Source organism: Cyanistes caeruleus, unplaced genomic scaffold (genome assembly GCF_971803275.1).
Source record: "Cyanistes caeruleus unplaced genomic scaffold, bCyaCae1.hap1.1 HAP1_SCAFFOLD_11, whole genome shotgun sequence".
Classification (NCBI taxonomy): domain Eukaryota; kingdom Metazoa; phylum Chordata; class Aves; order Passeriformes; family Paridae; genus Cyanistes; species Cyanistes caeruleus.
Window position 1 is genome coordinate 556,181 of NW_028255883.1, and position 25,526 is coordinate 581,706.

Here is a 25,526-nt window from a genome sequence, read left to right on the forward strand (position 1 = left end):
GTGGAATCACAGTAATGACAGCCCCAAATTGCCTCCTCTCTGTTACACCACAGCAATGTCAAGCCCAGAGTTCCACTGTCTAGGACACCATAGAAGTGTGAGCTCCAATTTAATCCTCTCTGGGACACCACAACAATGACAGCTCCAGTGTTACGCAGTGAGAGCAGTGAGAGCGCAAATTTCCCCCTCTCTGTGCCCCCAGAGCAGGGAGAGGCCTAATTTCCTCCTCTCTGTGACACCACAGCCATATCAGAGCCAGTGTTACCCTATCTGTGACATCATAGCAGTGTGAGCTCCAAAGTGCTCCTCTCTGTGACACCACAGCAATGACAGGCCCAAATTTCCTCTTCTCCCTCACACCACAACAGCAGTCACAGCACCTATTTCTTCATCTCTTCCACCACAGAAGTGAGAGCCCCAAAGTTCAACTCGCTGTGACCGCAGTGCAGTCACACACCAAATTTCCTCCTTTCTCGGACTCCACGGCAGTGACAGCCCCACTCTTCCATTCCCTGTGACACCAGGGCAGTGACATGCCCAATTTCCTCCTCTCCGTGACTCCAGAGCAGGGAGAGCTCCAGTGTTCCTCTCTCTGTGACAACACAGCAGTGACAGCTCCAATGTTCCCGTCTCTGGGACACCAGAGCAGTGTGAGCCCCAAAGTTCCACTCTCTGGGACTGCAGTGCAGCCACAGCCCAAAATTGCTCCTGTCTGTGAAACGACAGCAATTTTAGGCCCAGGATTACCCTGCTGGAGACACCATAGCAGTTAGAGCCCAACTTTACCCCTCTGTGTGACACCAGAGCAGTGAGGGCCCAAATTTCCTCATCTCTGGGACACCACAGCAATGTCAGAGCCACTGTAACCCTACCTGTGACATCATAGCAGTGTGAGCTCCAACGTGCTCCTCTCCATGACAGCACAGCAATGACAGGCCCAGTGTTTCCCTCTCTCAGACACCACAGCAGTGACAGCTCCAATATTCCCGTATCCGTGACACCAGAGCAGGGACAGCCAAAAAGTTGCCCTCTCTGTGAAACCAGAGAGGTGACAGCCAAAATTGCCTCCTCTCTGTCAAACCACACCATTGTCAGGCCCAGTGTTCCACTCTCTGACACCACAGCAGCGACAACACCGCTGTTTCTCTCTCTTTGACACCACAGCAGTGAGAGCCCCAAAGTTCCGCTCTTGGAGACAGCAGTGCGCTCCGAATCCCAGTATTCCCCTGTCTGTAACATCACAGCTCTAACTACCTCCATTTCACTCTCTCGCTGAAACCACAGCAGTGACAGCCCGACTCTTCCCCTCTCTGTGGAATCACAGTAATGACAGCCCCAAATTGCCTCCTCTCTGTTACACCACAGCAATGTCAAGCCCAGAGTTCCACTGTCCAGGACACCATAGAAGTGTGAGCTCCAATTTAATCCTCTCTGGGACACCACAACAATGACAGCTCCAGTGTTACGCAGCGAGAGCAGTGAGAGCGCAAATTTCCCCCTCTCTGTGCCCCCAGAGCAGGGAGAGGCCTAATTTCCTCCTCTCTGTGACACCACAGCAATATCAGAGCCAGTGTTACCCTATCTGTGACATCAGAGCAGTGTGAGCTCCAAAGTGCTCCTCTCTGTGACACCACAGCAATGACAGGCCCAAATTTCCTCTTCTCCCTCACACCACAACAGCAGTGACAGCACCTATTTCTTCATCTCTTCCACCACAGAAGTGAGAGCCCCAAAGTTCCACTCGCTGTGACCGCAGTGCAGTCACACACCAAATTTCCTCCTTTCTCGGACTCCACGGCAGTGACAGCCCCACTCTTCCATTCCCTGTGACACCAGGGCAGTGACATGCCCAATTTCCTCCTCTCCGTGACTCCAGAGCAGGGAGAGCTCCAGTGTTCCTCTCTCTGTGACAACACAGCAGTGACAACTCCAGTGTTCCCGTCTCTGGGACACCAGAGCAGTGTGAGCCCCAAAGTTCCACTCTCTGGGACAGCAGTGCAGCCACAGCCCAAAATTGCTCCTGTCTGTGAAAGGACAGCAATTTTAGGCCCAGGATTACCCTGTTGGAGACACCATAGCAGTTAGAGCCCAACTTTTCCCCGCTCTGTGACACCAGAGCAGTGAGGGCCCAAATTTCCTCTTCTCTGGGACACCACAGCAATGTCAGAGCCACTGTAACCCTACCTGTGACATCATAGCAGTGTGAGCAGCAACGTGCTCCTCTCCATGACAGCACAGCAATGACAGGCCCAGTGTTTCCCTCTCTCAGACACCACAGCAGTGACAGCTCCAATATTCCCGTCTCCGTGACACCAGAGCAGGGACAGCCAAAAAGTTGCCCTCTCTGTGAAACCAGAGAGGTGACAGCCAAAATTGCCTCCTCTCTGTCAAACCACACCATTGTCAGGCCCAGTGTTCCACTCTCTGACACCACAGCAGCGACAACACCGCTGTTTCTCTCTCTGTGACAGCACAGCAGTGAGAGCCCCAAAGTTCCGCTCTCGGTGACAGCAGTGCGCTCCGAATCCCAGGATTCCCCTGTCTGTAACATCACAGCTCTAACTACCTCCATTTCACTCTCTCGCTGAAACCACAGCAGTGACAGCCCGACTCTTCCCCTCTCTGTGAAATCACAGTAATGACAGCCCCAAATTGCCTCCTCTCTGTCACACCACAGCAATGTCAGGCCCAGAGTTCCACTGTCCAGGACACCATAGAAGTGTGAGCTCCAATTTAATCCTCTCTGGGACACCACAACAATGACAGCTCCAGTGTTACGCCCTCACTGATACAACAGCAGTGAGAGCCCAAATTTCCCCCTCTCTGTGCCCCCAGAGCAGGGAGAGGCCTAATTTCCTCCTCTCTGTGACACCACAGCAATATCAGAGCCAGTGTTACCCTATCTGTGACATCAGAGCAGTGTGAGCTCCAAAGTGCTCCTCTCTGTGACACCACAGCAATGACAGGCCCAAATTTCCTCTTCTCTCTCACACCACAACAGCAGTGACAGCACCTATTTCTTCATCTCTTCCACCACAGAAGTGAGAGCCCCAAAGTTCCACTCGCTGTGACCGCAGTGCAGTCACACACCAAATTTCCTCCTTTCTCGGACTCCACGGCAGTGACAGCCCCACTCTTCCATTCCCTGTGACACCAGGGCAGTGACATGCCCAATTTCCTCCTCTCCGTGACTCCAGAGCACGGAGAGCTCCAGTGTTCCTCTCTCTGTGACAACACAGCAGTGACAGCTCCAATGTTCCCGTCTCTGGGACACCGGAGCAGTGTGAGCCCCAAAGTTCCACTCTCTGGGACAGCAGTGCAGCCACAGCCCAAAATTGCTCCTGTCTGTGAAAGGACAGCAATTTTAGGCCCAGGATTACCCTGTTGGAGACACCATAGCAGTTAGAGCCCAACTTTTCCCCGCTCTGTGACACCAGAGCAGTGAGGGCCCAAATTTCCTCTTCTCTGGGACACCACAGCAATGTCAGAGCCACTGTAACCCTACCTGTGACATCATAGCAGTGTGAGCTCCAACGTGCTCCTCTCCATGACAGCACAGCAATGACAGGCCCAGTGTTTCCCTCTCTCAGACACCACAGCAGTGACAGCTCCAATATTCCCGTCTCCGTGACACCACAGCAGGGACAGCCAAAAAGTTGCCCTCTCTGTGAAACCAGAGAGGTGACAGCCAAAATTGCCTCCTCTCTGTCAAACCACACCATTGTCAGGCCCAGTGTTCCACTCTCTGACACCACAGCAGCGACAACACCACTGTTTCTCTCTCTGTGACACCACAGTAGTGAGAGCCCCAAAGTTCCGCTCTTGGTGACAGCAGTGCACTCCGAGTCCCAGGTTTCCCCTGTCTGTAACATCACAGCTCTAACTACCTCCATTTCACTCTCTCGCTGAAACCACAGCAGTGACAGCCCGACTCTTCCCCTCTCTGTGGAATCACAGTAATGACAGCCCCAAATTGCCTCCTCTCTGTTACACCACAGCAATGTCAAGCCCAGAGTTCCACTGTCCAGGACACCATAGAAGTGTGAGCTCCAATTTAATCCTCTCTGGGACACCACAACAATGACAGCTCCAGTGTTACGCAGTGAGAGCAGTGAGAGCGCATATTTCCCCCTCTCTGTGCCCCCAGAGCAGGGAGAGGCCTAATTTCCTCCTCTCTGTGACACCACAGCCATATCAGAGCCAGTGTTACCCTATCTGTGACATCATAGCAGTGTGAGCTCCAAAGTGCTCCTCTCTGTGACACCACAGCAATGACAGGCCCAAATTTCCTCTTCTCCCTCACACCACAACAGCAGTCACAGCACCTATTTCTTCATCTCTTCCACCACAGAAGTGAGAGCCCCAAAGTTCCACTCGCTGTGACCGCAGTGCAGTCACACACCAAATTTCCTCCTTTCTCGGACTCCACGGCAGTGACAGCCCCACTCTTCCATTCCCTGTGACACCAGGGCAGTGACATGCCCAATTTCCTCCTCTCCGTGACTCCAGAGCAGGGAGAGCTCCAGTGTTCCTCTCTCTGTGACAACACAGCAGTGACAGCTCCAATGTTCCCGTCTCTGGGACACCAGAGCAGTGTGAGCCCCAAAGTTCCACTCTCTGGGACTGCAGTGCAGCCACAGCCCAAAATTGCTCCTGTCTGTGAAAGGACAGCAATTTTAGGCCCAGGATTACCCTGCTGGAGACACCATAGCAGTTAGAGCCCAACTTTACCCCTCTCTGTGACACCAGAGCAGTGAGGGCCCAAATTTCCTCATCTCTGGGACACCACAGCAATGTCAGAGACACTGTTACCCTACCTGTGACATCATAGCAGTGTGAGCTCCAACGTGCTCCTCTCCATGACAGCACAGCAATGACAGGCCCAGTGTTTCCCTCTCTCAGACACCACAGCAGTGACAGCTCCAATATTCCCGTATCCGTGACACCAGAGCAGGGACAGCCAAAAAGTTGCCCTCTCTGTGAAACCAGAGAGGTGACAGCCAAAATTGCCTCCTCTCTGTCAAACCACACCATTGTCAGGCCCAGTGTTCCACTCTCTGACACCACAGCAGCGACAACACCGCTGTTTCTCTCTCTGTGACACCACAGCAGTGAGAGCCCCAAAGTTCCGCTCTCGGTGACAGCAGTGCGCTCCGAATCCCAGTATTCCCCTGTCTGTAACATCACAGCTCTAGCTACCTCCATTTCACTCTCTCGCTGAAACCACAGCAGTGACAGCCCGACTCTTCCCCTCTCTGTGGAATCACAGTAATGACAGCCCCAAATTGCCTCCTCTCTGTCACACCACAGCAATGTCAGGCCCAGAGTTCCACTGTCCAGGACACCATAGAAGTGTGAGCTCCAATTTAATCCTCTCTGGGACACCACAACAATGACAGCTCCAGTGTTACGCAGTGAGAGCAGTGAGAGCGCAAATTTCCCCCTCTCTGTGCCCCCAGAGCAGGGAGAGGCCTAATTTCCTCCTCTCTGTGACACCACAGCCATATCAGAGCCAGTGTTACCCTATCTGTGACATCATAGCAGTGTGAGCTCCAAAGTGCTCCTCTCTGTGACACCACAGCAATGACAGGCCCAAATTTCCTCTTCTCCCTCACACCACAACAGCAGTGACAGCACCTATTTCTTCATCTCTTCCACCACAGAAGTGAGAGCCCCAAAGTTCCACTCGCTGTGACCGCAGTGCAGTCACACACCAAATTTCCTCCTTTCTTGGACTCCACGGCAGTGACAGCCCCACTCTTCCATTCCCTGTGACACCAGGGCAGTGACATGCCCAATTTCCTCCTCTCCGTGACTCCAGAGCAGGGAGAGCTCCAGTGTTCCTCTCTCTGTGACAACACAGCAGTGACAGCTCCAATGTTCCCGTCTCTGGGACACCAGAGCAGTGTGAGCCCCAAAGTTCCTCTCTCTGAGACAGCAGTGCAGCCACAGCCCAAAATTGCTCCTGTCTGTGAAACGACAGCAATTTTAGGCCCAGGATTACCCTGCTGGAGACACCATAGCAGTTAGAGCCCAACTTTACCCCTCTCTGTGACACCAGAGCAGTGAGGGCCCAAATTTCCTCTTCTCTGGGACACCACAGCAATGTCAGAGCCACTGTAACCCTACCTGTGAAATCATAGCAGTGTGAGCAGCAACGTGCTCCTCTCCATGACAGCACAGCAATGACAGGCCCAGTGTTTCCCTCTCTCAGACACCACAGCAGTGACAGCTCCAATATTCCCGTCTCCGTGACACCACAGCAGGGACAGCCAAAAAGTTGCCCTCTCTGTGAAACCAGAGAGGTGACAGCCAAAATTGCCTCCTCTCTGTCAAACCACACCATTGTCAGGCCCAGTGTTCCACTCTCTGACACCACAGCAGCGACAACACCGCTGTTTCTCTCTCTGTGACACCACAGTAGTGAGAGCCCCAAAGTTCCGCTCTTGGTGACAGCAGTGCACTCCGAGTCCCAGGTTTCCCCTGTCTGTAACATCACAGCTCTAACTACCTCCATTTCACTGTCTCACTGAAACCACAGCAGTGACAGCCCGACTCTTCCCCTCTCTGTGGAATCACAGTAATGACAGCCCCAAATTGCCTCCTCTCTGTTACACCACAGCAATGTCAAGCCCAGAGTTCCACCGTCCAGGACACCATAGAAGCGTGAGCTCCAATTTAATCCTCTCTGGGACACCACAACAATGACAGCTCCAGTCTAACGCAGTGAGAGCAGTGAGAGCGCAAATTTCCCCCTCTCTGTGCCCCCAGAGCAGGGAGAGGCCTAATTTCCTCCTCTCTGTGACACCACAGCAATATCAGAGCCAGTGTTACCCTATCTGTGACATCATAGCAGTGTGAGCTCCAAAGTGCTCCTCTCTGTGACACCACAGCAATGACAGGCCCAAATTTCCTCTTCTCCCTCACACCACAACAGCAGTCACAGCACCTATTGCTTCATCTCTTCCACCACAGAAGTGAGAGACCCAAAATTCCACTCGCTGTGACCGCAGTGCAGTCACACACCAAATTTCCTCCTTTCTCGGACTCCACGGCAGTGACAGCCCCACTCTTCCATTCCCTGTGACACCAGGGCAGTGACATGCCCAATTTCCTCCTCTCCGTGACTCCAGAGCAGGGAGAGCTCCAGTGTTCCTCTCTCTGTGACAACACAGCAATGACAGCTCTAATGTTCCCGTCTCTGGGACACCAGAGCAGTGTGAGCGCCAAAGTTCCACTCTCTGGGACAGCAGTGCAGCCACAGCCCAAAATTGCTCCTGTCTGTGAAAGGACAGCAATTTTAGGCCCAGGATTACCCTGTTGGAGACACCATAGCAGTTAGAGCCCAACTTTTCCCCGCTCTGTGACACCAGAGCAGTGAGGGCCCAAATTTCCTCTTCTCTGGGACACCACAGCAATGTCAGAGCCACTGTAACCCTACCTGTGACATCATAGCAGTGTGAGCTCCAACGTGCTCCTCTCCATGACAGCACAGCAATGACAGGCCCAGTGTTTCCCTCTCTCAGACACCACAGCAGTGACAGCTCCAATATTCCCGTCTCCGTGACACCACAGCAGGGACAGCCAAAAAGTTGCCCTCTCTGTGAAACCAGAGAGGTGACAGCCAAAATTGCCTCCTCTCTGTCAAACCACACCATTGTCAGGCCCAGTGTTCCACTCTCTGACACCACAGCAGCGACAACACCACTGTTTCTCTCTCTGTGACACCACAGCAGTGAGAGCCCCAAAGTTCCGCTCTCGGTGACAGCAGTGCACTCCGAGTCCCAGGATTCCCCGGTCTCTAACATCACAGCTCTAACTACCTCCATTTCACTCTCTCGCTGAAACCACAGCAGTGACAGCCCGACTCTTCCCCTCTCTGTGGAATCACAGTAATGACAGCCCCAAATTGCCTCCTCTCTGTTACACCACAGCAATGTCAGGCCCAGTGTTCCACTGTCTAGGACACCATAGAAGTGTGAGCTCCAATTTAATCCTCTCTGGGACACCACAAAAATGACAGCCCCAGTGTTATGCCCTCACTGATACAACAGCAGTGAGAGCCCAAATTTCCCCCTCTCTGTGCCCCCAGAGCAGGGAGAGGCCTAATTTCCTCCTCTCTGTGACAACACAGCAATATCAGAGCCAGTGTTACCCTATCTGTGACATCATAGCAGTGTGAGCTCCAAAGTGCTCCTCTCTGTGACACCACAGCAATGACAGGCCCAAATTTCCTCTTCTCCGTAACACCACAACAGCAGTGACAGCACCTATTTCTTCATCTCTTCCACCACAGAAGTGAGAGCCCCAAAGTTCCACTCGCTGTGACTGCAGTGCAGTCACACACCAAATTTCCTCCTTTCTCGGACTCCACGGCAGTGACAGCCCCACTCTTCCATTCCCTGTGACACCAGGGCAGTGACATGCCCAATTTCCTCCTCTCCGTGACTCCAGAGCAGGGAGAGCTCCAGTGTTCCTCTCTCTGTGACAACACAGCAGTGACAGCTCCAATGTTCCCGTCTCTGGGACACCAGAGCAGTGTGAGCCCCAAAGTTCCACTCTCTGGGACAGCAGTGCAGCCACAGCCCAAAATTGCTACTGTCTGTGAAACGACAGCAATTTTAGGCCCAGGATTACCCTGTTGGAGACACCATAGCAGTTAGAGCCCAACTTTTCCCCGCTCTGTGACACCAGAGCAGTGAGGGCCCAAATTTCCTCTTCTCTGGGACACCACAGCAATGTCAGAGACACTGTAACCCTACCTGTGACATCATAGCAGTGTGAGCTCCAACGTGCTCCTCTCCATGACAGCACAGCAATGACAGGCCCAGTGTTTCCCTCTCTCAGACACCACAGCAGTGACAGCTCCAATATTCCCGTCTCCGTGACACCACAGCAGGGACAGCCAAAAAGTTGCCCTCTCTGTGAAACCAGAGAGGTGACAGCCAAAATTACCTCCTCTCTGGGAAACCACACCAATGTCAGGCCCAGTGTTCCACTCTCTGACACCACAGCAGCGACAACACCGCTGTTTCTCTCTCTGTGACACCACAGCAGTGAGAGCTCCAAAGTTCTGCTCTCGGTGACAGCAGTGCACTCCGAGTCCCAGGATTCCCCTGTCTGTAACATCACAGCTCTAACTACCTCCATTTCACTCTCTCGCTGAAACCACAGCAGTGACAGCCCGACTCTTCCCCTCTCTGTGAAATCACAGTAATGACAGCCCCAAATTGCCTCCTCTCTGTTACACCACAGCAATGTCAGGCCCAGTGTTCCACTGTCTAGGACACCATAGAAGTGTGAGCTCCAATTTAATCCTCTCTGGGACACCACAACAATGACAGCTCCAGTGTTACGCCCTCACTGATACAACAGCAGTGAGAGGCCAGATTTCCCCCTCTCTGTGACACCAGAGCAGGGAGAGGCCTAATTTCCTCCTCTCTGTGACAACACAGCAATATCAGAACCAGTGTTACCCTATCTGTGAAACATAGCAGTGTGAGCTCCAATGTGCTCCTCTCCGTGACACCACAGCAATGACAGGCCCAAATTTCCTCTTCTCCCTCACACCACAACAGCAGTGACAGCACCTATTTCTTCATCTCTTCCACCACAGAAGTGAGAGCCCCAAAGTTCCACTCGCTGTGACCGCAGTGCAGTCACACACCAAATTTCCTCCTTTCTCGGACTCCACGGCAGTGACAGCCCCACTCTTCCATTCCCTGTGACACCAGGGCAGTGACATGCCAAATTTCCTCCTCTCCGTGACTCCAGAACAGGGAGAGCTCCAGTGTTCCTCTCTCTGTGACAACACAGCAGTGACAGCTCCAATTTTCCTGTCTCTGGGACACCAGAGCAGTATGAGCCCCAAAGTTCCACTCTCTGAGACAGCAGTGCAGCCACAGCCCAAAATTGCTCCTGTCTGTGAAACGACAGCAATTTTAGGCCCAGGATTACCCTGTTGGAGACACCACAGCAGTTAGAGCCCAGCTTTACCCCTCTCTGTGACACCAGAGCAGTGAGGGCCCAAATTTCCTCCTCTCTGGGACAGCACAGCAATGTCAGAGCCACTGTTACCCTACCTGTGACATCATAGCAGTGTGAGCTCCAACGTGCTCCTCTCCATGACAGCACAGCAATGACAGGCCCAGTGTTTCCCTCTCTCAGACACCACAGCAGTGACAGCTCCAATATTCCCGTCTCCGTGACACCACAGCAGGGACAGCCAAAAAGTTGCCCTCTCTGTGAAACCAGAGAGGTGACAGCCAAAATTGCCTCCTCTCTGGGAAACCACACCAATGTCAGGCCCAGTGTTCCACTCTCTGACACCACAGCAGCGACAACACCACTGTTTCTCTCTCTGTGACACCACAGCAGTGAGAGCCCCAAAGTTCCGCTCGCGGTGACAGCAGTGCACTCCGAGTCCCAGGATTCCCCTGTCTGTAACATCACAGCTCTAACTACCTCCATTTCACTCTCTCGCTGAAACCACAGCAGTGACAGCCCGACTCTTCCCCTCTCTGTGGAATCACAGTAATGACAGCCCCAAATTGCCTCCTCTCTGTCACACCACAGCAATGTCAGGCCCAGTGTTCCACTGTCTAGGACACCATAGAAGTGTGAGCTCCAATTTAATCCTCTCTGGGACACCACAACAATGACAGCTCCAGTGTTACGCCCTCACTGATACAACAGCAGTGAGAGGCCAGATTTCCCCCTCTCTGTGACACCAGAGCTGGGAGAGGCCTAATTTCCACCTCTCTGTGACAACACAGCAATATCAGAACCAGTGTTACCCTATCTGTGACACATAGCAGTGTGAGCTCCAAAGTGCTCCTCTCCGTGACACCACAGCAATGACAGGCCCAAATTTCCTCTTCTCCCTCACACCACAACAGCAGTGACAGCACCTATTTCTTCATCTCTTCCACCACAGAAGTGAGAGCCCCAAAGTTCCACTCGCTGTGACCGCAGTGCAGTCACACACCAAATTTCCTCCTTTCTCGGACTCCACGGCAGTGACAGCCCCACTCTTCCATTCCCTGTGACACCAGGGCAGTGACATGCCAAATTTCCTCCTCTCCGTGACTCCAGAACAGGGAGAGCTCCAGTGTTCCTCTCTCTGTGACAACACAGCAGTGACAGCTCCAATGTTCCCGTGTCTGGGACACCAGAGCAGTATGAGCCCCAAAGTTCCACTCTCTGAGACAGCAGTGCAGCCACAGCCCAAAATTGCTCCTGTCTGTGAAACGACAGCAATTTTAGGCCCAGGATTACCCTGTTGGAGACACCACAGCAGTTAGAGCCCAACTTTACCCGTCTCTGTGACACCAGAGCAGTGAGGGCCCAAATTTCCTCTTCTCTGGGACACCACAGCAATGTTAGAGCCACTGTTACCCTACCTGTGACATCATAGCAGTGTGAGCTCCAACGTGCTCCTCTCCATGACAGCACAGCAATGACAGGCCCAGTGTTTCCCTCTCTCAGACACCACAGCAGTGACAGCTCCAATATTCCCGTCTCCGTGACACCACAGCAGGGACAGCCAAAAAGTTGCCCTCTCTGTGAAACCAGAGAGGTGACAGCCAAAATTGCCTCCTCTCTGGGAAACCACACCAATGTCAGGCCCAGTGTTCCACTCTCTGACACCACAGCAGCGACAACACCGCTGTTTCTCTCTCTGTGACACCACAGCAGTTAGAGCCCAGCTTTACCCCTCTCTGTGACACCAGAGCAGTGAGGGCCCAAATTTCCTCCTCTCTGGGACAGCACAGCAATGTCAGAGCCACTGTTACCCTACCTGTGACATCATAGCAGTGTGAGCTCCAACGTGCTCCTCTCCATGACAGCACAGCAATGACAGGCCCAGTGTTTCCCTCTCTCAGACACCACAGCAGTGACAGCTCCAATATTCCCGTCTCCGTGACACCACAGCAGGGACAGCCAAAAAGTTGCCCTCTCTGTGAAACCAGAGAGGTGAGAGCCAAAATTGCCTCCTCTCTGGGAAACCACACCAATGTCAGGCCCAGTGTTCCACTCTCTGACACCACAGCAGCGACAACACCGCTGTTTCTCTCTCAGTGACACCACAGCAGTGAGAGCCCCAAAGTTCCACTCTCTGGGACAGCAGTGCAGCCACAGCCCAAAATTGCTCCTGTTGGTGAAAGGACAGCAATTTTAGGCCCAGGATTACCCTGTTGGAGACACCACAGCAGTTAGAGCCCAGCTTTACCCCACTCTGTGACACCAGAGCAGTGAGGGCCCAAATTTCCTCTTCTCTGGGACACCACAGCAATGTCAGAGCCACTGTTACCCTACCTGTGACATCATAGCAGTGTGAGCTCCAACGTGCTCCTCTCCATGACAGCACAGCAATGACAGGCCCAGTGTTTCCCTCTCTCAGACACCACAGCAGTGACAGCTCCAATATTCCCGTCTCTGTGACACCACAGCAGGGACAGCCAAAAAGTTGCCCTCTCTGTGAAACCAGAGAGGTGAGAGCCAAAATTGCCTCCTCTCTGGGAAACCACACCAATGTCAGGCCCAGTGTTCCACTCTCTGACACCACAGCAGCGACAACACCACTGTTTCTCTCTCTGTGACACCACAGCAGTGAGAGCCCCAAAGTTCCGCTCGCGGTGACAGCAGTGCACTCCGAGTCCCAGGATTCCCCTGTCTGTAACATCACAGCTCTAACTACCTCCATTTCACTCTCTCGCTGAAACCACAGCAGTGACAGCCCGACTCTTCCCCTCTCTGTGAAATCACAGTAATGACAGCCCCAAATTGCCTCCTCTCTGTTACACCACAGCAATGTCAGGCCCAGTGTTCCACTGTCTAGGACACCATAGAAGTGTGAGCTCCAATTTAATCCTCTCTGGGACACCACAACAATGACAGCTCCAGTGTTACGCCCTCACTGATACAACAGCAGTGAGAGGCCAGATTTCCCCCTCTCTGTGACACCAGAGCAGGGAGAGGCCTAATTTCCTCCTCTCTGTGACAACACAGCAATATCAGAACCAGTGTTACCCTATCTGTGACACATAGCAGTGTGAGCTCCAAAGTGCTCTTCTCTGTGACACCACAGCAATGACAGGCCCAAATTTCCTCTTCTCCCTCACACCACAACAGCAGTGACAGCACCTATTTCTTCATCTCTTCCACCACAGAAGTGAGAGCCCCAAAGTTCCACTCGCTGTGACCGCAGTGCAGTCACACACCAAATTTCCTCCTTTCTCTGACTCCACGGCAGTGACAGCCCCACTCTTCCATTCCCTGTGACACCAGGGCAGTGACATGCCCAATTTCCTCCTCTCCACGACTCCAGAACAAGGAGAGCTCCAGTGTTCCTCTCGCTCTGTGACAACACAGCAGTGACAGCTCCAATGTTCCCGTCTCTGGGACACCAGAGCAGTATGAGCCCCAAAGTTCCACTCTCTGAGACAGCAGTGCAGCCACAGCCCAAAATTGCTCCTGTCTGTGAAAGGACAGCAATTTTAGGCCCAGGATTACCCTGTTGGAGACACCATAGCAGTTAGAGCCCAACTTTAGCCCTCTCTGTGACACCAGAGCAGTGAGGGCCCAAATTTCCTCTTCTCTGGGACACCACAACAATGTCAGAGCCACTGTTACCCTACCTGTGACATCATAGCAGTGTGAGCTCCAACGTGCTCCTCTCCATGACAGCACAGCAATGACAGGCCCAGTGTTTCCCTCTCTCAGACACCACAGCAGTGACAGCTCCAATATTCCTGTCTCTGTGACACCAGAGCAGGGACAGCCAAAAAGTTGCCCTGTCTGTGAAACGAGAGGAGTGACAGCCAAAATTGCCTCCTCTCTGTCAAACCACACCAATGTCAGGCCCAGTGTTCCACTCTCTGACACCACAGCAGCGACAACACCGCTGTTTCTCTCTCTGTGACAGCACAGCAGTGAGAGCCCCAAAGTTCCGCTCTCGGTGACAGCAGTGCACTCCGAGTCCCAGTATTCCCCTGTCTGTAACATCACAGCTCTAACTACCTCCATTTCACTCTCTCGCTGAAACCACAGCAGTGACAGCCCGACTCTTCCCCTCTCTGTGAAATCACAGTAATGACAGCCCCAAATTGCCTCCTCTCTGTTACACTACACCAATGTCAGGCCCAGAGTTCCACTGTCTAGGACACCATAGAAGTGTGAGCTCCAATTTAATCCTCTCTGGGACACCACAACAATGACAGCCCCAGTGTTACGCCCTCACAGATACAAGAGCAGTGAAAGGCCAGATTTCCCCCTCTCTGTGACACCAGAGCAGGGAGAGGCCTAATTTCCTCCTCTCTGTGACAACACAGCAATATCAGAACCAGTGTTACCCCATCTGTGACATCATAGCAGTGTGAGCTCCAAAGTGCTCCTCTCCGTGACACCACAGCAATGACAGGCCCAAATTTCCTCTTCTCCCTCACACCACAACAGCAGTGACAGCACCTATTTCTTCATCTCTTCCACCACAGAAGTGAGAGCCCCAAAGTTCCACTCGCTGTGACCGCAGTGCAGTCACACACCAAATTTCCTTCTTTCTCTGACTCCACGGCAGTGACAGGCCCACTCATCCATTCTCTGTGTTATAAACGGGCCAGGAGACCAGCTCCTTTTAAAAAGGCCTTTATTAAGCAGCACAGCTCTGGGGTGGGGGCCCGAGGGGTCGCGCACACCGCCACTGCTCCCACTGGACACCGCAGAAGAGGAGGATCTGTGCAGCTCTGTCACTAGGGCAGAGCTGGGTCTTCCTTCCTCACGGGAGTCCCTGGGAAGACTCGTTCTTTCAGGCTCGTAGTCTAGGCTGTCATCCCAGTCGAGTCTCCTCGAGGTTATGTCGGCCCCTGGAAAGAAGCCAGGGGACTCCTCTGGGTCTTCCTTGTTAGATGGTGCTGGTTCTATTCCTTCCCTTTTGCGTGGCTCGTTGTTTTGGGGTCTTTTCCAGTCTGGGTGCATCCCATAAGTCTCTGGTCTCTCTTGTTTGCAAAAAAGTCAGTATGTCATCTTCCTCCTCAGGACGGTGCAGCAACTCGGGAAAGGGATACAGTGTTGGCATGTGGGAGTCTAGGAGCAGTGGGGGCAGTGCCTGGCTGAACACAGAACAAGAAACACAGGGTACAGCAACTTGGGAGAGGGGGCAGGGCCTGGCTGAACAAGGAACAAGAAATATGGGGTACAGCAATTTGCGACAGGGGTACAAGGTAAGTAAACCTGGGACAGGGGTACAAGGTAAGTAAGGAGTTTACAAACAGCAACTGGAACGTATTATTCTTAATATCCTGGGACTGGGGTACAAGGTAAGTAAGGAGTTTACAAACAGCAACTGTAACATATTATTCTTAACAATATCCCCCCTCTTATATTTTGATCGGGCTCTAGCCCGCATCAACCATTAACTTCTGGCTCTTGGGAATATTTATCTCTTAATTCTCGATATTGCTCATATATTTCCCTGGCAGTTTTGTGCTCTCGATCCTGACTTTGAGTTTCCATTAACATGATCCTGGCCTGCTTCTTATCTTTTATTTCAGGGATCTGGATGCTTGCTTGTACTGTGGTAGTCACTGTCTTGATTAGGCAGGGGAGTAAACAGGGCAGGAACAAGAAACTTGCAAATGCACAGACAGCAATAAAGACTATTTTTTTCCACCACCCTTTTTTGAAGGACCAAAGGTCATTCCACCAGTCTGAGCTCACCAGAGGAGTCCATTCCTGGGTGCCCACATAAGCTATCTTTCGTATTTCTTTTGAGATGTTTTTGATTACCTCACTCTTATCATCTATCTCCAGGCAACATTCAGAGGAATTAAACTTTCCACAAATGCCTCCTTCATCTGCCAATAGGTAGTCCACCGCCAGCCGAATCTGATAGACTACAGCCCTGGTTTGTGCCAATTGTGTGCTAATGTGGTCTAAAGCAAGGGCAGTTCTGTTTGACACCACTTCTAATACTCCCTGGAGACGGATGATTCGGTTTAACATATAGACTGGGGTACGATACCGCCAGGATCCATCCTGGGCCCACGTGGCCGGTCCATGTCTTAATTATTTCCTCAGGGGTCCAGATCTTCCCCTTCCATTTCTGATTGCTTCCTAGGTCCATTACATGCCTCCTCTTTCGACTGCCTTTTTTTTTTTTTTTTTTTTTTTAAGTTATCATACAAGGGGACTCCCAAGTATGACCCTGATTTCTTAGGTAGAAGGAAAAAAGCAGGCTTTATTATCCCTATTGTGCAGCTTCCTGCCCAATCCCCTGGGAGGTGGGTATATGCAGTGCTCCCACAAATCCAAAATAAATACTCAGGGGCCTTCCAGAAAGTGTCCTGTGTGTCTGTAGGATGTTCCCAGTATTTTGAGAGTTCTCTTAACCCCCAAAAAGGGTTTATTCCTTTTTCTGCACACCCATGCAGTTTGTACCCCTCATGATAAATACACCCCCTTTCCTTTCTCCCAGTGGCCCAATACCTGTTTGGTTCTTGGGGGATCCACCTGCTACCTGAGTCTTTCACCGTCAGGTATCTTTTGCAGGCCATTTTTCCCACAGGGGTTTTGTATCTTTTTCCTGTCCTTTTAATGCATTCTTCCCCAATCACTCTTGTTTTCAGATCCCATTGTTCTCGTCCCCTGTTCCCTGTCTGGGGTTTCTGCTCAGTTATTTTCCACCTTAGAATGTCTAAAGGTGCCAAGCTGATCCCTTCCCAGGGCCAAATATCTGACATCTGGGTGTTCCCACATACCCAACAATTGGTTAAGTTTAACTCTCTGCTGATTCTCTCCATCAGGTCAATGAATAGGTTCTTACCTCGTGTTTCATCCAGATCACCTTTCTTTATCCTCAATTGTTTTTCCTTTATTACATCATTCAGTCCCTCCTGTTCAAAGCAGAGCCAGGATTCTCCTACAGGGCATTCTCCAAGCAGACGTTGCCTAAATGAGGCAGTATTTCTAGTAATCCAATATGTCTTTCCTTCCTCCTGACAGGTTTCCAATTTGGTGTGATCAAAACAGGTGGGATTGATGTTTGTGTGGACCCTCATCAGTGATCCTAGATCCTCTCCATCATATAGGGGAAACGTGCTTCTCCACTGTCCCCCATCCCAAGGCTCACCAGCTGGACCAACATCAGTCCACCTAACAGTCCGGTATGAGCTAGTTTTGTTTTAGGGAGCTTCATGGCTCACCTTCCCTGTTAGCCTCACCCGGTCTTGCCTCTTAGGTCTTTTTTGGGGGATCAGGAGAGATCGAAACCAGGAGAGATGGTATGGTCCTTCTTCTCCCACCTTCTTTAATTTAGTTGCCTTTTTGGAGAATGTTCTGTGGGAGAAGTTAATGGGGGGGGGGGGTTTCATTCAACCAACTTTGCTAACATCAAAATATTTAACAGCAACAACCACAAGAACTTTAAAAACACTCCCACTTAAACCAACTCACTCAGCAGAGGTCTGCAGTCTTTGTTTATATTCTTTCTCTCTCAGTCTATTTCTGGCTGCCTCTTTATCCTGGTTTAGGGCAAATTTGGGAGAAAACTTCCAGGGGGGGCTCCCCCTGGGAAGCAAACCCACGTGGCTCTTTTCCCCCACCCCCCAACCAGTTCGGGAAGAGATTTCTCTGAGAGAAGTGGAAAAAAAACCTGTTCATTTCACAGGCACAGCACTACCCAGCACAAAAATGAATGATATCAAATTACAAAACCTCTCGCCCTTCAGAAGAGATGACAAACTTCAGAGGGTCTCTTTCCTGGGGGTGTTCGCTCTGTTATCAGTCCCTCTGGCGCTGGAAAATGCCGCTGCCCAGGCTGGGCTCCCGGTAGTCCACGGGTGCAAGCTCCCAGTGCTCCCCCGAGTCCCCAGTCCAGAGCAGGTTCGATTCGTTTCAGAAAAAGGGAAAGAAAACAGTCCAGGAAGACCTCTCTGCTCCGGCTAGCTGGAAAGCCAAGGCGATCTGTGTCTTGTTGTCTGTCTGTGCTGTAGTCAAAACTCCCGATGCAGGGGGGAGCAAGTACAGTCTGATAACAGACTTGGTGCTTCTTTTCCACTCACTTTTACTCTCAGATGGAATTTTAAGAATACAGAACCTGTGTCTGAGTTAGGTGGACAAATGGGGATACAATTTAACATCATAATCAACCCAGGACCTTGCACCCCTTATCCCCATATCGTCGACTTACTGCCAAAACTAACATTCTAACTCTGCACACATTTACATACATAGAAACTTTCCCTCCGTTCCACCCAAAAAAAAAATACAAGCAGTATATCCATCATGCCCCTGTCAAGCCTCACAACAAGCTACTGAATCCAGACTCCCCCACGCTGGAGAGCTGCAAGATTCCCCACTCTCTCATTTTACTTACTCAATACACCATCTTTCACTTGCTCATACCTTCAACACTTACACATTTCCTTCTGTTTCATGTCTGCGTGGTTTAAGGTACAGACAATGGCAGTAACCTTTTATCCAATGATCAGGTCTCCCTGAGGTACACATGGTGTTGTTCCATCTCTCTGCATTATCCACCATGTACAACCTGGTCCTTGAGCAAAGACAACCCCACGAATGGGTTTGTCTGTGCCCGAGGTAGAATTGACCCAAACTGTCTTCCCTAGCAGACCTCTGACATGTACTACTGGGACTTTGTCTCCGTCTACTACATGTAAAGACTCAGACTGGGCAGGACCTGCTCAGTTGGTGGAATCTCTGGTATTGACTAACCAGGTGGCCTTTGCTAGATGTTGCTCCCAAGTATAGGTTTTCTCTCAGAAAATGATCACACAACCCTTGGGTTCCCCAATGAGTCAGTTCATGTATCTCATTTAATATTTTCCAGGCTAAGGCCTTGTTCAGAAACTTTCGCCCATCTGAGGTTAACTATTCTCCTTGTTCCCCTTGAGACAGTTCTAATTTTTTTATTACTTCCCACTCTTTCTTGGTAAATATTGGTTCCTTCTTTCCGTCCTCTTCAGTTACTACCTCATCCAGTTTAAAAACTTTTACTGATACCTTTGGATCTAAGGCCACTTCTTTAGCTGCTTGGTCAGCAAGTTGGTTCCCTCTGCTTTCTAAGGAGTCTCCCTTCTGATGCCCCTTCATGTGGACCACTGCAATCTCTGTGGGTTTGGTCAAGGACTCTAATACTGATTTAATCAGCCCTTCATGTGCCAGGTTCTTCCCTTTGGAGTTCAGGTAGCCTCTCTCCTCCCAGATCTTACCAAAGGTATGGACTATCCCAAAGGCATACTTTGAATCTGTATAGATGGTTCCTTTTTCTCTCTCTAGCAAGTCCAGACCCCTCTTTAGAGCATGAACCTCACAACACTGAGCTGACCAACTGGGGGGTAGTCTCCCTTTTTCTAGGACCTCTAGTTTTCCTTCCCCTAACTCTATGATCACTGCATACCCTGAATATCTTTTCCCCTCCACCACCCTGGAGGAACCATCAGTAGTAAATAGTACCTTCCCATAGGGCAGGGGTACATCTCCCAGATCCTCCCTCACTTTGGTTTGGAGATTTACCAATTCTAAGCAGTCATGTTCTAATTCAGGCAGAGGCTCCCCTGACAAAAATTGTGCCGGGTTCAGGCCCTTGGAGGTTACTAGCTCCAAATTGCTAGTATCCATTAGGATGACTTCATATTTTAATATCCTGGCATCTGTCAGCCACTGCTGAGCCTTTCAGCTCAAGATTGTTTTTAAATCATGTGGCGTGTGGACTCTGATCTTACCCTGTAGGGTTAGCTTTTGGGCCTATTCTATTAAAATGGCAGCAGCAGCTATTGATTGCACGCAGATGGGCCACCCACGAGCTACTGGGTCCAGCAGTTTGGATTGACAGGCTATGGGCTTACGACATCCTCCCCATTCCTGGGTCAGAACCCCATATGCAGTCCCTTCTTCAGAGTTGACAAACAAATCAAATTCTTTTTTTTTTTTTTTTTTTTTTTTAAGTCAGGCAGGCTTAAAACTGGTGCTGAGGACAGCTTAACCTTCAGCTGATTTAATTGCACTTCATCTTCAGCTGTCTACCTTCTGGGTTCAATATCAACTAGCTTTTCATAAAGAAACTTGATGCTCTGGGTATATTGTTCCATCCGTAGTTTGCAGTATCTAAAAAGGCTTACGAGTTTTCTTATGTCCCTCTTTGTTTTTGGTGCAGGTATGGCTAGAATGCCTGATACTCTTTCTGGGCTCAGTTCTTCTGGTTTTCAGATGCTGGTACAGTTGGGAGCACATCCAAGGATCTTTAGTACCATACCAAGGCCACTGTCCTTGCATCTCTAGTTTGGGCCAAACCTCTATACAGTAATGGATCATCTTGATCCGGTCTAGGCCCTTGGTGGCCTCTTGTGCATCCCAGCAATTTAACATTTGCCCTAGTGGGCTATCGGGGGAATGGTTCTGGTGGCCTCTTCATTCGCCTTGGGACCTACTCTCTTACTTAAACACTGTCCCATTGCTCCTCCTATCTCTGGACCTTCACTTAAAACTTACGGTGCCTTTTCCTGAATAAAACTGGAACTGACAGACAACACAACTTCTAACCAACTTAAAACTGGCTCTTACTTAAATTAAACTTTATAAAGGTACTCCTACTCAAACTAAAAATTTCTAATGACAGACAATTGACCTTTCAAACCTCAACAAAAACTCACACTCTAGGAACTCACTCTCTCCTCCTTTCACACTAGGGAATACACTCAATCTTCTCACACAGGAATCCACACCCTTTCTTACACTCGGCCGGCCTTCCACTCACACTTTGAATTTTCTGGGGCTTGCAGTCTCCGCTTGCCCCAGGGGTTAGGTCCCAGCGGGGCTTGCAGGTTCCGCTTGCCCCTCCCTACACCCCAATCCCGTTCCCCTCGCGCCTCGCCTCCCTGACCCCCTTGCCAGCGAAGACTATGAGCACTCCTGGGTCGACGTCGAGGGGACCCTAGCACTAGACACTCCTGGGACCTTCCCCCATCCCTGTCTCAGTGCCGTCCACAAGATTTGGTCAGCAGGGCTCACCCCGGAACCCCCTGCCCCTCCGCTCCCTGACTATCCCCCTTCCCCAGTGAGAATAGCTTCTGCGCGAGGGCTGACTGTAAGTGAGTGGTGGGAGAATTCCCCCTTGCCTCCTAGCCGCTCCGCCCACCAGGGAATGGCTTCGGCTAAGGGATGCGTGAGTGTATTACTCTAGCTGCCTCGCCCGCCCGCGCAGACTACCTGCCCCTGTGCTCTCCGGCAGCAGGTTGACGACCTCCCTTCCCAGGAACCCCCTGAGCCGAGACTGAGCCGCGACAACTAGAGCCTTTCAGCACGTCCTGAGTCACAGACCCTGGGAAGCGAGGGCCCTTCGCTGACCGCCTGGTGCCGGTAGGGCCTGGGGACCCCCAATTCCAATTCCCCGGTCAGGTCATCTGAGTACCCAAGCGGGGGGAATGTGTTCACTCACACCGAACCTAGGCACCCCCACACACCACCCCGGGAGTTACCTAGATTGCCTGCGTGTGACTCTCACTCACCTAGGCCTTCCACACGCCCGGAGCAGCCTAGGCCGTTTAGCCCTTTTCAGTAGAGGGGCCTACCCCTATGTGCGCCACTCACTCTCTTAGGTACCCTCTGCGCACTCAGAGGGGGGGCTTTTATCCCCAGGAGACGCCTCACTCGTTTCTCTAGGCCCAAGTGAGCCTCTTTCGCTTCCTGCCGTTCCCGGCCGGCCCCCTCGCGGGAGTCCGGAACCGCGGTACTGGGCAGTCCGCACTCGCGCCGGGGGTCTGAGCTGCCAGCCCCCGTCTCACTCACACATCCACTCACTCGCCTCCTACTCCCGTCACCGGTGGCTTACCCAATCCGGCGCTCTTCTGCGATGTCGATCCCAGGCTGTTCTTCTGGGTCCGGTATAGCCAGCTGCCCCCCGGAGGCCCAATAGGGTGGGCAGCTGTCCCGTCCCTGGTCCTCTTCAGGGCGTGGCTATCCCGGACGAGCCCCCAAGCTGTTATAAACGGGCCAGGAGACCAGCTCCTTTTAAAAAGGCCTTTATTAAGCAGCACAGCTCTGGGGTGGGGGCCCGAGGGGTCGCGCACACCGCCACTGCTCCCACTGGACACCGCAGAAGAGGAGGATCTGTGCAGCTCTGTCACTAGGGCAGAGCTGGGTCTTCCTTCCTCACGGGAGTCCCTGGGAAGACTCGTTCTTTCAGGCTCGTAGTCTAGGCTGTCATCCCAGTCGAGTCTCCTCGAGGTTATGTCGGCCCCTGGAAAGAAGCCAGGGGACTCCTCTGGGTCTTCCTTGTTAGATGGTGCTGGTTCTATTCCTTCCCTTTTGCGTGGCTCGTTGTTTTGGGGTCTTTTCCAGTCTGGGTGCATCCCATAAGTCTCTGGTCTCTCTCGTTTGCATAAAAGTCAGTATGTCATCTTCCTCCTCAGGACGGTACAGCAACTCGGGAAAGGGATACAGTGTTGGCATGTGGGAGTCTAGGAGCAGTGGGGGCAGTGCCTGGCTGAACACAGAACAAGAAACACAGGGTACAGCAACTTGGGAGAGGGGGCAGGGCCTGGCTGAACAAGGAACAAGAAATATGGGGTACAGCAATTTGCGACAGGGGTACAAGGTAAGTAAACCTGGGACAGGGGTACAAGGTAAGTAAGGAGTTTACAAACAGCAACTGGAACATATTATTCTTAATATTCTGGGACTGGGGTACAAGGTAAGTAAGGAGTTTACAAACAGCAACTGTAACATATTATTCTTAACACCTGTGACACCAGGGCAGTGACATGCCCAATTTCCTCCTCTCCACGACTCCAGAACAGGGAGAGCTCCAGTTTTCCTCTCTCTCTGTGACAACACAGCAGTGACAGCTCCAATGTTCCCGTCTCTGGGACACCAGAGCAGTATGAGCCCCAAAGTTCCACTCTCTGAGACAGCAGTGCAGCCACAGCCCAAAATTGCTCCTGTCTGTGAAACGACAGCAATTTTAGGCCCAGGATTACCTTGTTGGAGACACCATAGTAGTTAGAGCCCAACTTTAGCCCTCTCTGTGACACCAGAACAGTGAGGGCCCAAATTTCCTCTTCTCTGAGACACCATAACAATGTCAGAGCCACTGTTACCCTACCTGTGACATCATAGCAGTGTGAGCTCCAACGTGCTCCTCTCCGTGACAGCACAGCAATGACAGGCCCAGTGTTTCCCTCTCTCAGACACCACAGCAGTGACAGCTCCAATATTCCCGTCTCCGTGACACCACAGCAGGGACAGCCAAAAAGTTGCCCTCTCTGTGAAACCAGAGAGGTGACAGCCAAAATTGCCTCCTCTCTGTCAAACAACACCAATGTCAGGCCCAGTGTTCCACTCTCTGACACCACAGCAGCGACAACACCGCTGTTTCTCTCTCTGTGACACCACAGCAGTGAGAGCCCCAAAGTTCCGCTCTCGGTGACAGCAGTGCACTCCGAGTCCCAGGATTCCCCTGTCTGTAACATCACAGCTCTAAATACCTCCATTTCACTCTCTCGCTGAAACCACAGCAGTGACAGCCCGACTCTTCCCCTCTCTGTGAAATCACAGTAATGACAGCCCCAAATTGCCTCCTCTCTGTTACACCACACCAATGTCAGGCCCAGTGTTCCACTGTCTAGGACACCATAGAAGTGTGAGCTCCAATTTAATCCTCTCTGGGACACCACAACAATGACAGCCCCAGTGTTACGCCCTCACTGATACAACAGCAGTGAGAGGCCAGATTTCCCCCTCTCTGTGACACCAGAGCAGGGAGAGGCCTAATTTCCTCCTCTCTGTGACAACACAGCAATATCAGAACCAGTGTTACCCTATCTGTGACTTCATAGTAGTGTGAGCTCCAAAGTGCTCCTCTCTGTGACACCACAGCAATGACAGGCCCAAATTTCCTCTTCTCCGTCACACCACAACAACAGTGACAGCACCTATTTCTTCATCTCTTCCAGCACAGAAGTGAGAGCCCCAAAGTTCCACTCGCTGTGACCGCAGTGCAGTCACACACCAAATTTCCTCCTTTCTCTGACTCCACGGCAGTGACAGCCCCACTCTTCCATTCCCTGTGACACCAGGGCAGTGACATGCCCAATTTCCTCCTCTCCACGACTCCAGAACAGGGAGAGCTCCAGTATTCCTCTCTCTCTGTGACAACACAGCAGTGACAGCTCCAATGTTCCCGTCTCTGGGACACCAGAGCAGTATGAGCCCCAAAGTTCCACTCTCTGAGACAGCAGTGCAGCCACAGCCCAAAATTGCTCCTGTCTGTGAAAGGACAGCAATTTTAGGCCCAGGATTACCCTGTTGGAGACACCATAGCAGTTAGAGCCCAACTTTACCCCTCTGTGTGACACCAGAGTAGTGAGGGTCGAAATTTCCTCTTCTCTGGGACACCACAGCAATGTCAGAGCCACTGTTACCCTACCTGTGACATCATAGCAGTGTGAGCTCTAACGTGCTCCTCTCCATGACAGCACAGCAATGACAGGCCCAGTGTTTCCCTCTCTCAGACACCACAGCAGTGACAGCTCCAATATTCCCGTCTCCGTGACACCACAGCAGGGACAGCCAAAAAGTTGCCCTCTCTGTGAAACCAGAGAGGTGACAGCCAAAATTGCCTCCTCTCTGTGAAACCACACCAATGTCAGGCCCAGTGTTCCACTCTCTGACACCACAGCAGCGACAACACCGCTGTTTCTCTCTCTGTGACACCACAGCAGTGAGAGCCCCAAAGTTCCGCTCTCGGTGACAGCAGTGCACTCCGAGTCCCAGTATTCCCCTGTCTGTAACATCACAGCTCTAACTACCTCCATTTCACTCTCTCGCTGAAACCACAGCAGTGACAGCCCGACTCTCCCGTCTCTGTGAAATCACAGTAATGACAGCCCCAAATTGCCTCCTCTCTGTTACACCACACCAATGTCAGGCCCAGTGTTCCACTGTCTAGGACACCATAGAAGTCTGAGCTCCAATTTAATCCTCTCTGGGACACCACAACAATGACAGCCCCAGTGTTATGCCCTCACTGATACAACAGCAGTGAGAGGCCAGATTTCCCCCTCTCTGTGACACCAGAGCAGGCAGAGGCCTAATTTCCTCCTCTCTGTGACAACACAGCAATATCAGAACCAGTGTTACCCTATCTGTGACATCATAGCAGTGTGAGCTCCAAAGTGCTCCTCTCCGTGACACCACAGCAATGACAGGCCCAAATTTCCTCTTCTCCCTCACACCACAACAGCAGTGACAGCACCTATTTCTTCATCTCTTCCACCACAGAAGTGAGAGCCCCAAAGTTCCACTCGCTGTGACCGCAGTGCAGTCACACACCAAATTTCCTCCTTTCTCTGACTCCACGGCAGTGACAGCCCCACTCTTCCATTCCCTGTGACACCAGGGCAGTGACATGCCCAATTTCCTCCTCTCCACGACTCCAGAACAGGGAGAGCTCCAGTGTTCCTCTCTCTCTGTGACAACACAGCAGTGACAGCTCCAATGTTCCCGTCTCT

General features: G+C 51.7%; 2 long non-coding RNA genes across 2 annotated transcripts in view; one reads left to right on the plus strand and one right to left on the minus strand.

Annotated features, from left to right (window-relative positions):
- The window catches only part of LOC147647286 (uncharacterized), a 245,522-nt gene that overhangs the window by 197,874 nt on the left and 22,122 nt on the right, over positions 1 to 25,526 (plus strand). The window lies entirely within an intron of this gene.
- On the minus strand, positions 14,631 to 22,681 carry LOC147647291 (uncharacterized). Its single transcript, XR_015281624.1, has 2 exons — positions 21,848 to 22,681; positions 14,631 to 18,100 (listed from the first exon to the last, which is right to left on the minus strand). It is a non-coding gene; the product is annotated as an uncharacterized LOC147647291 (long non-coding RNA).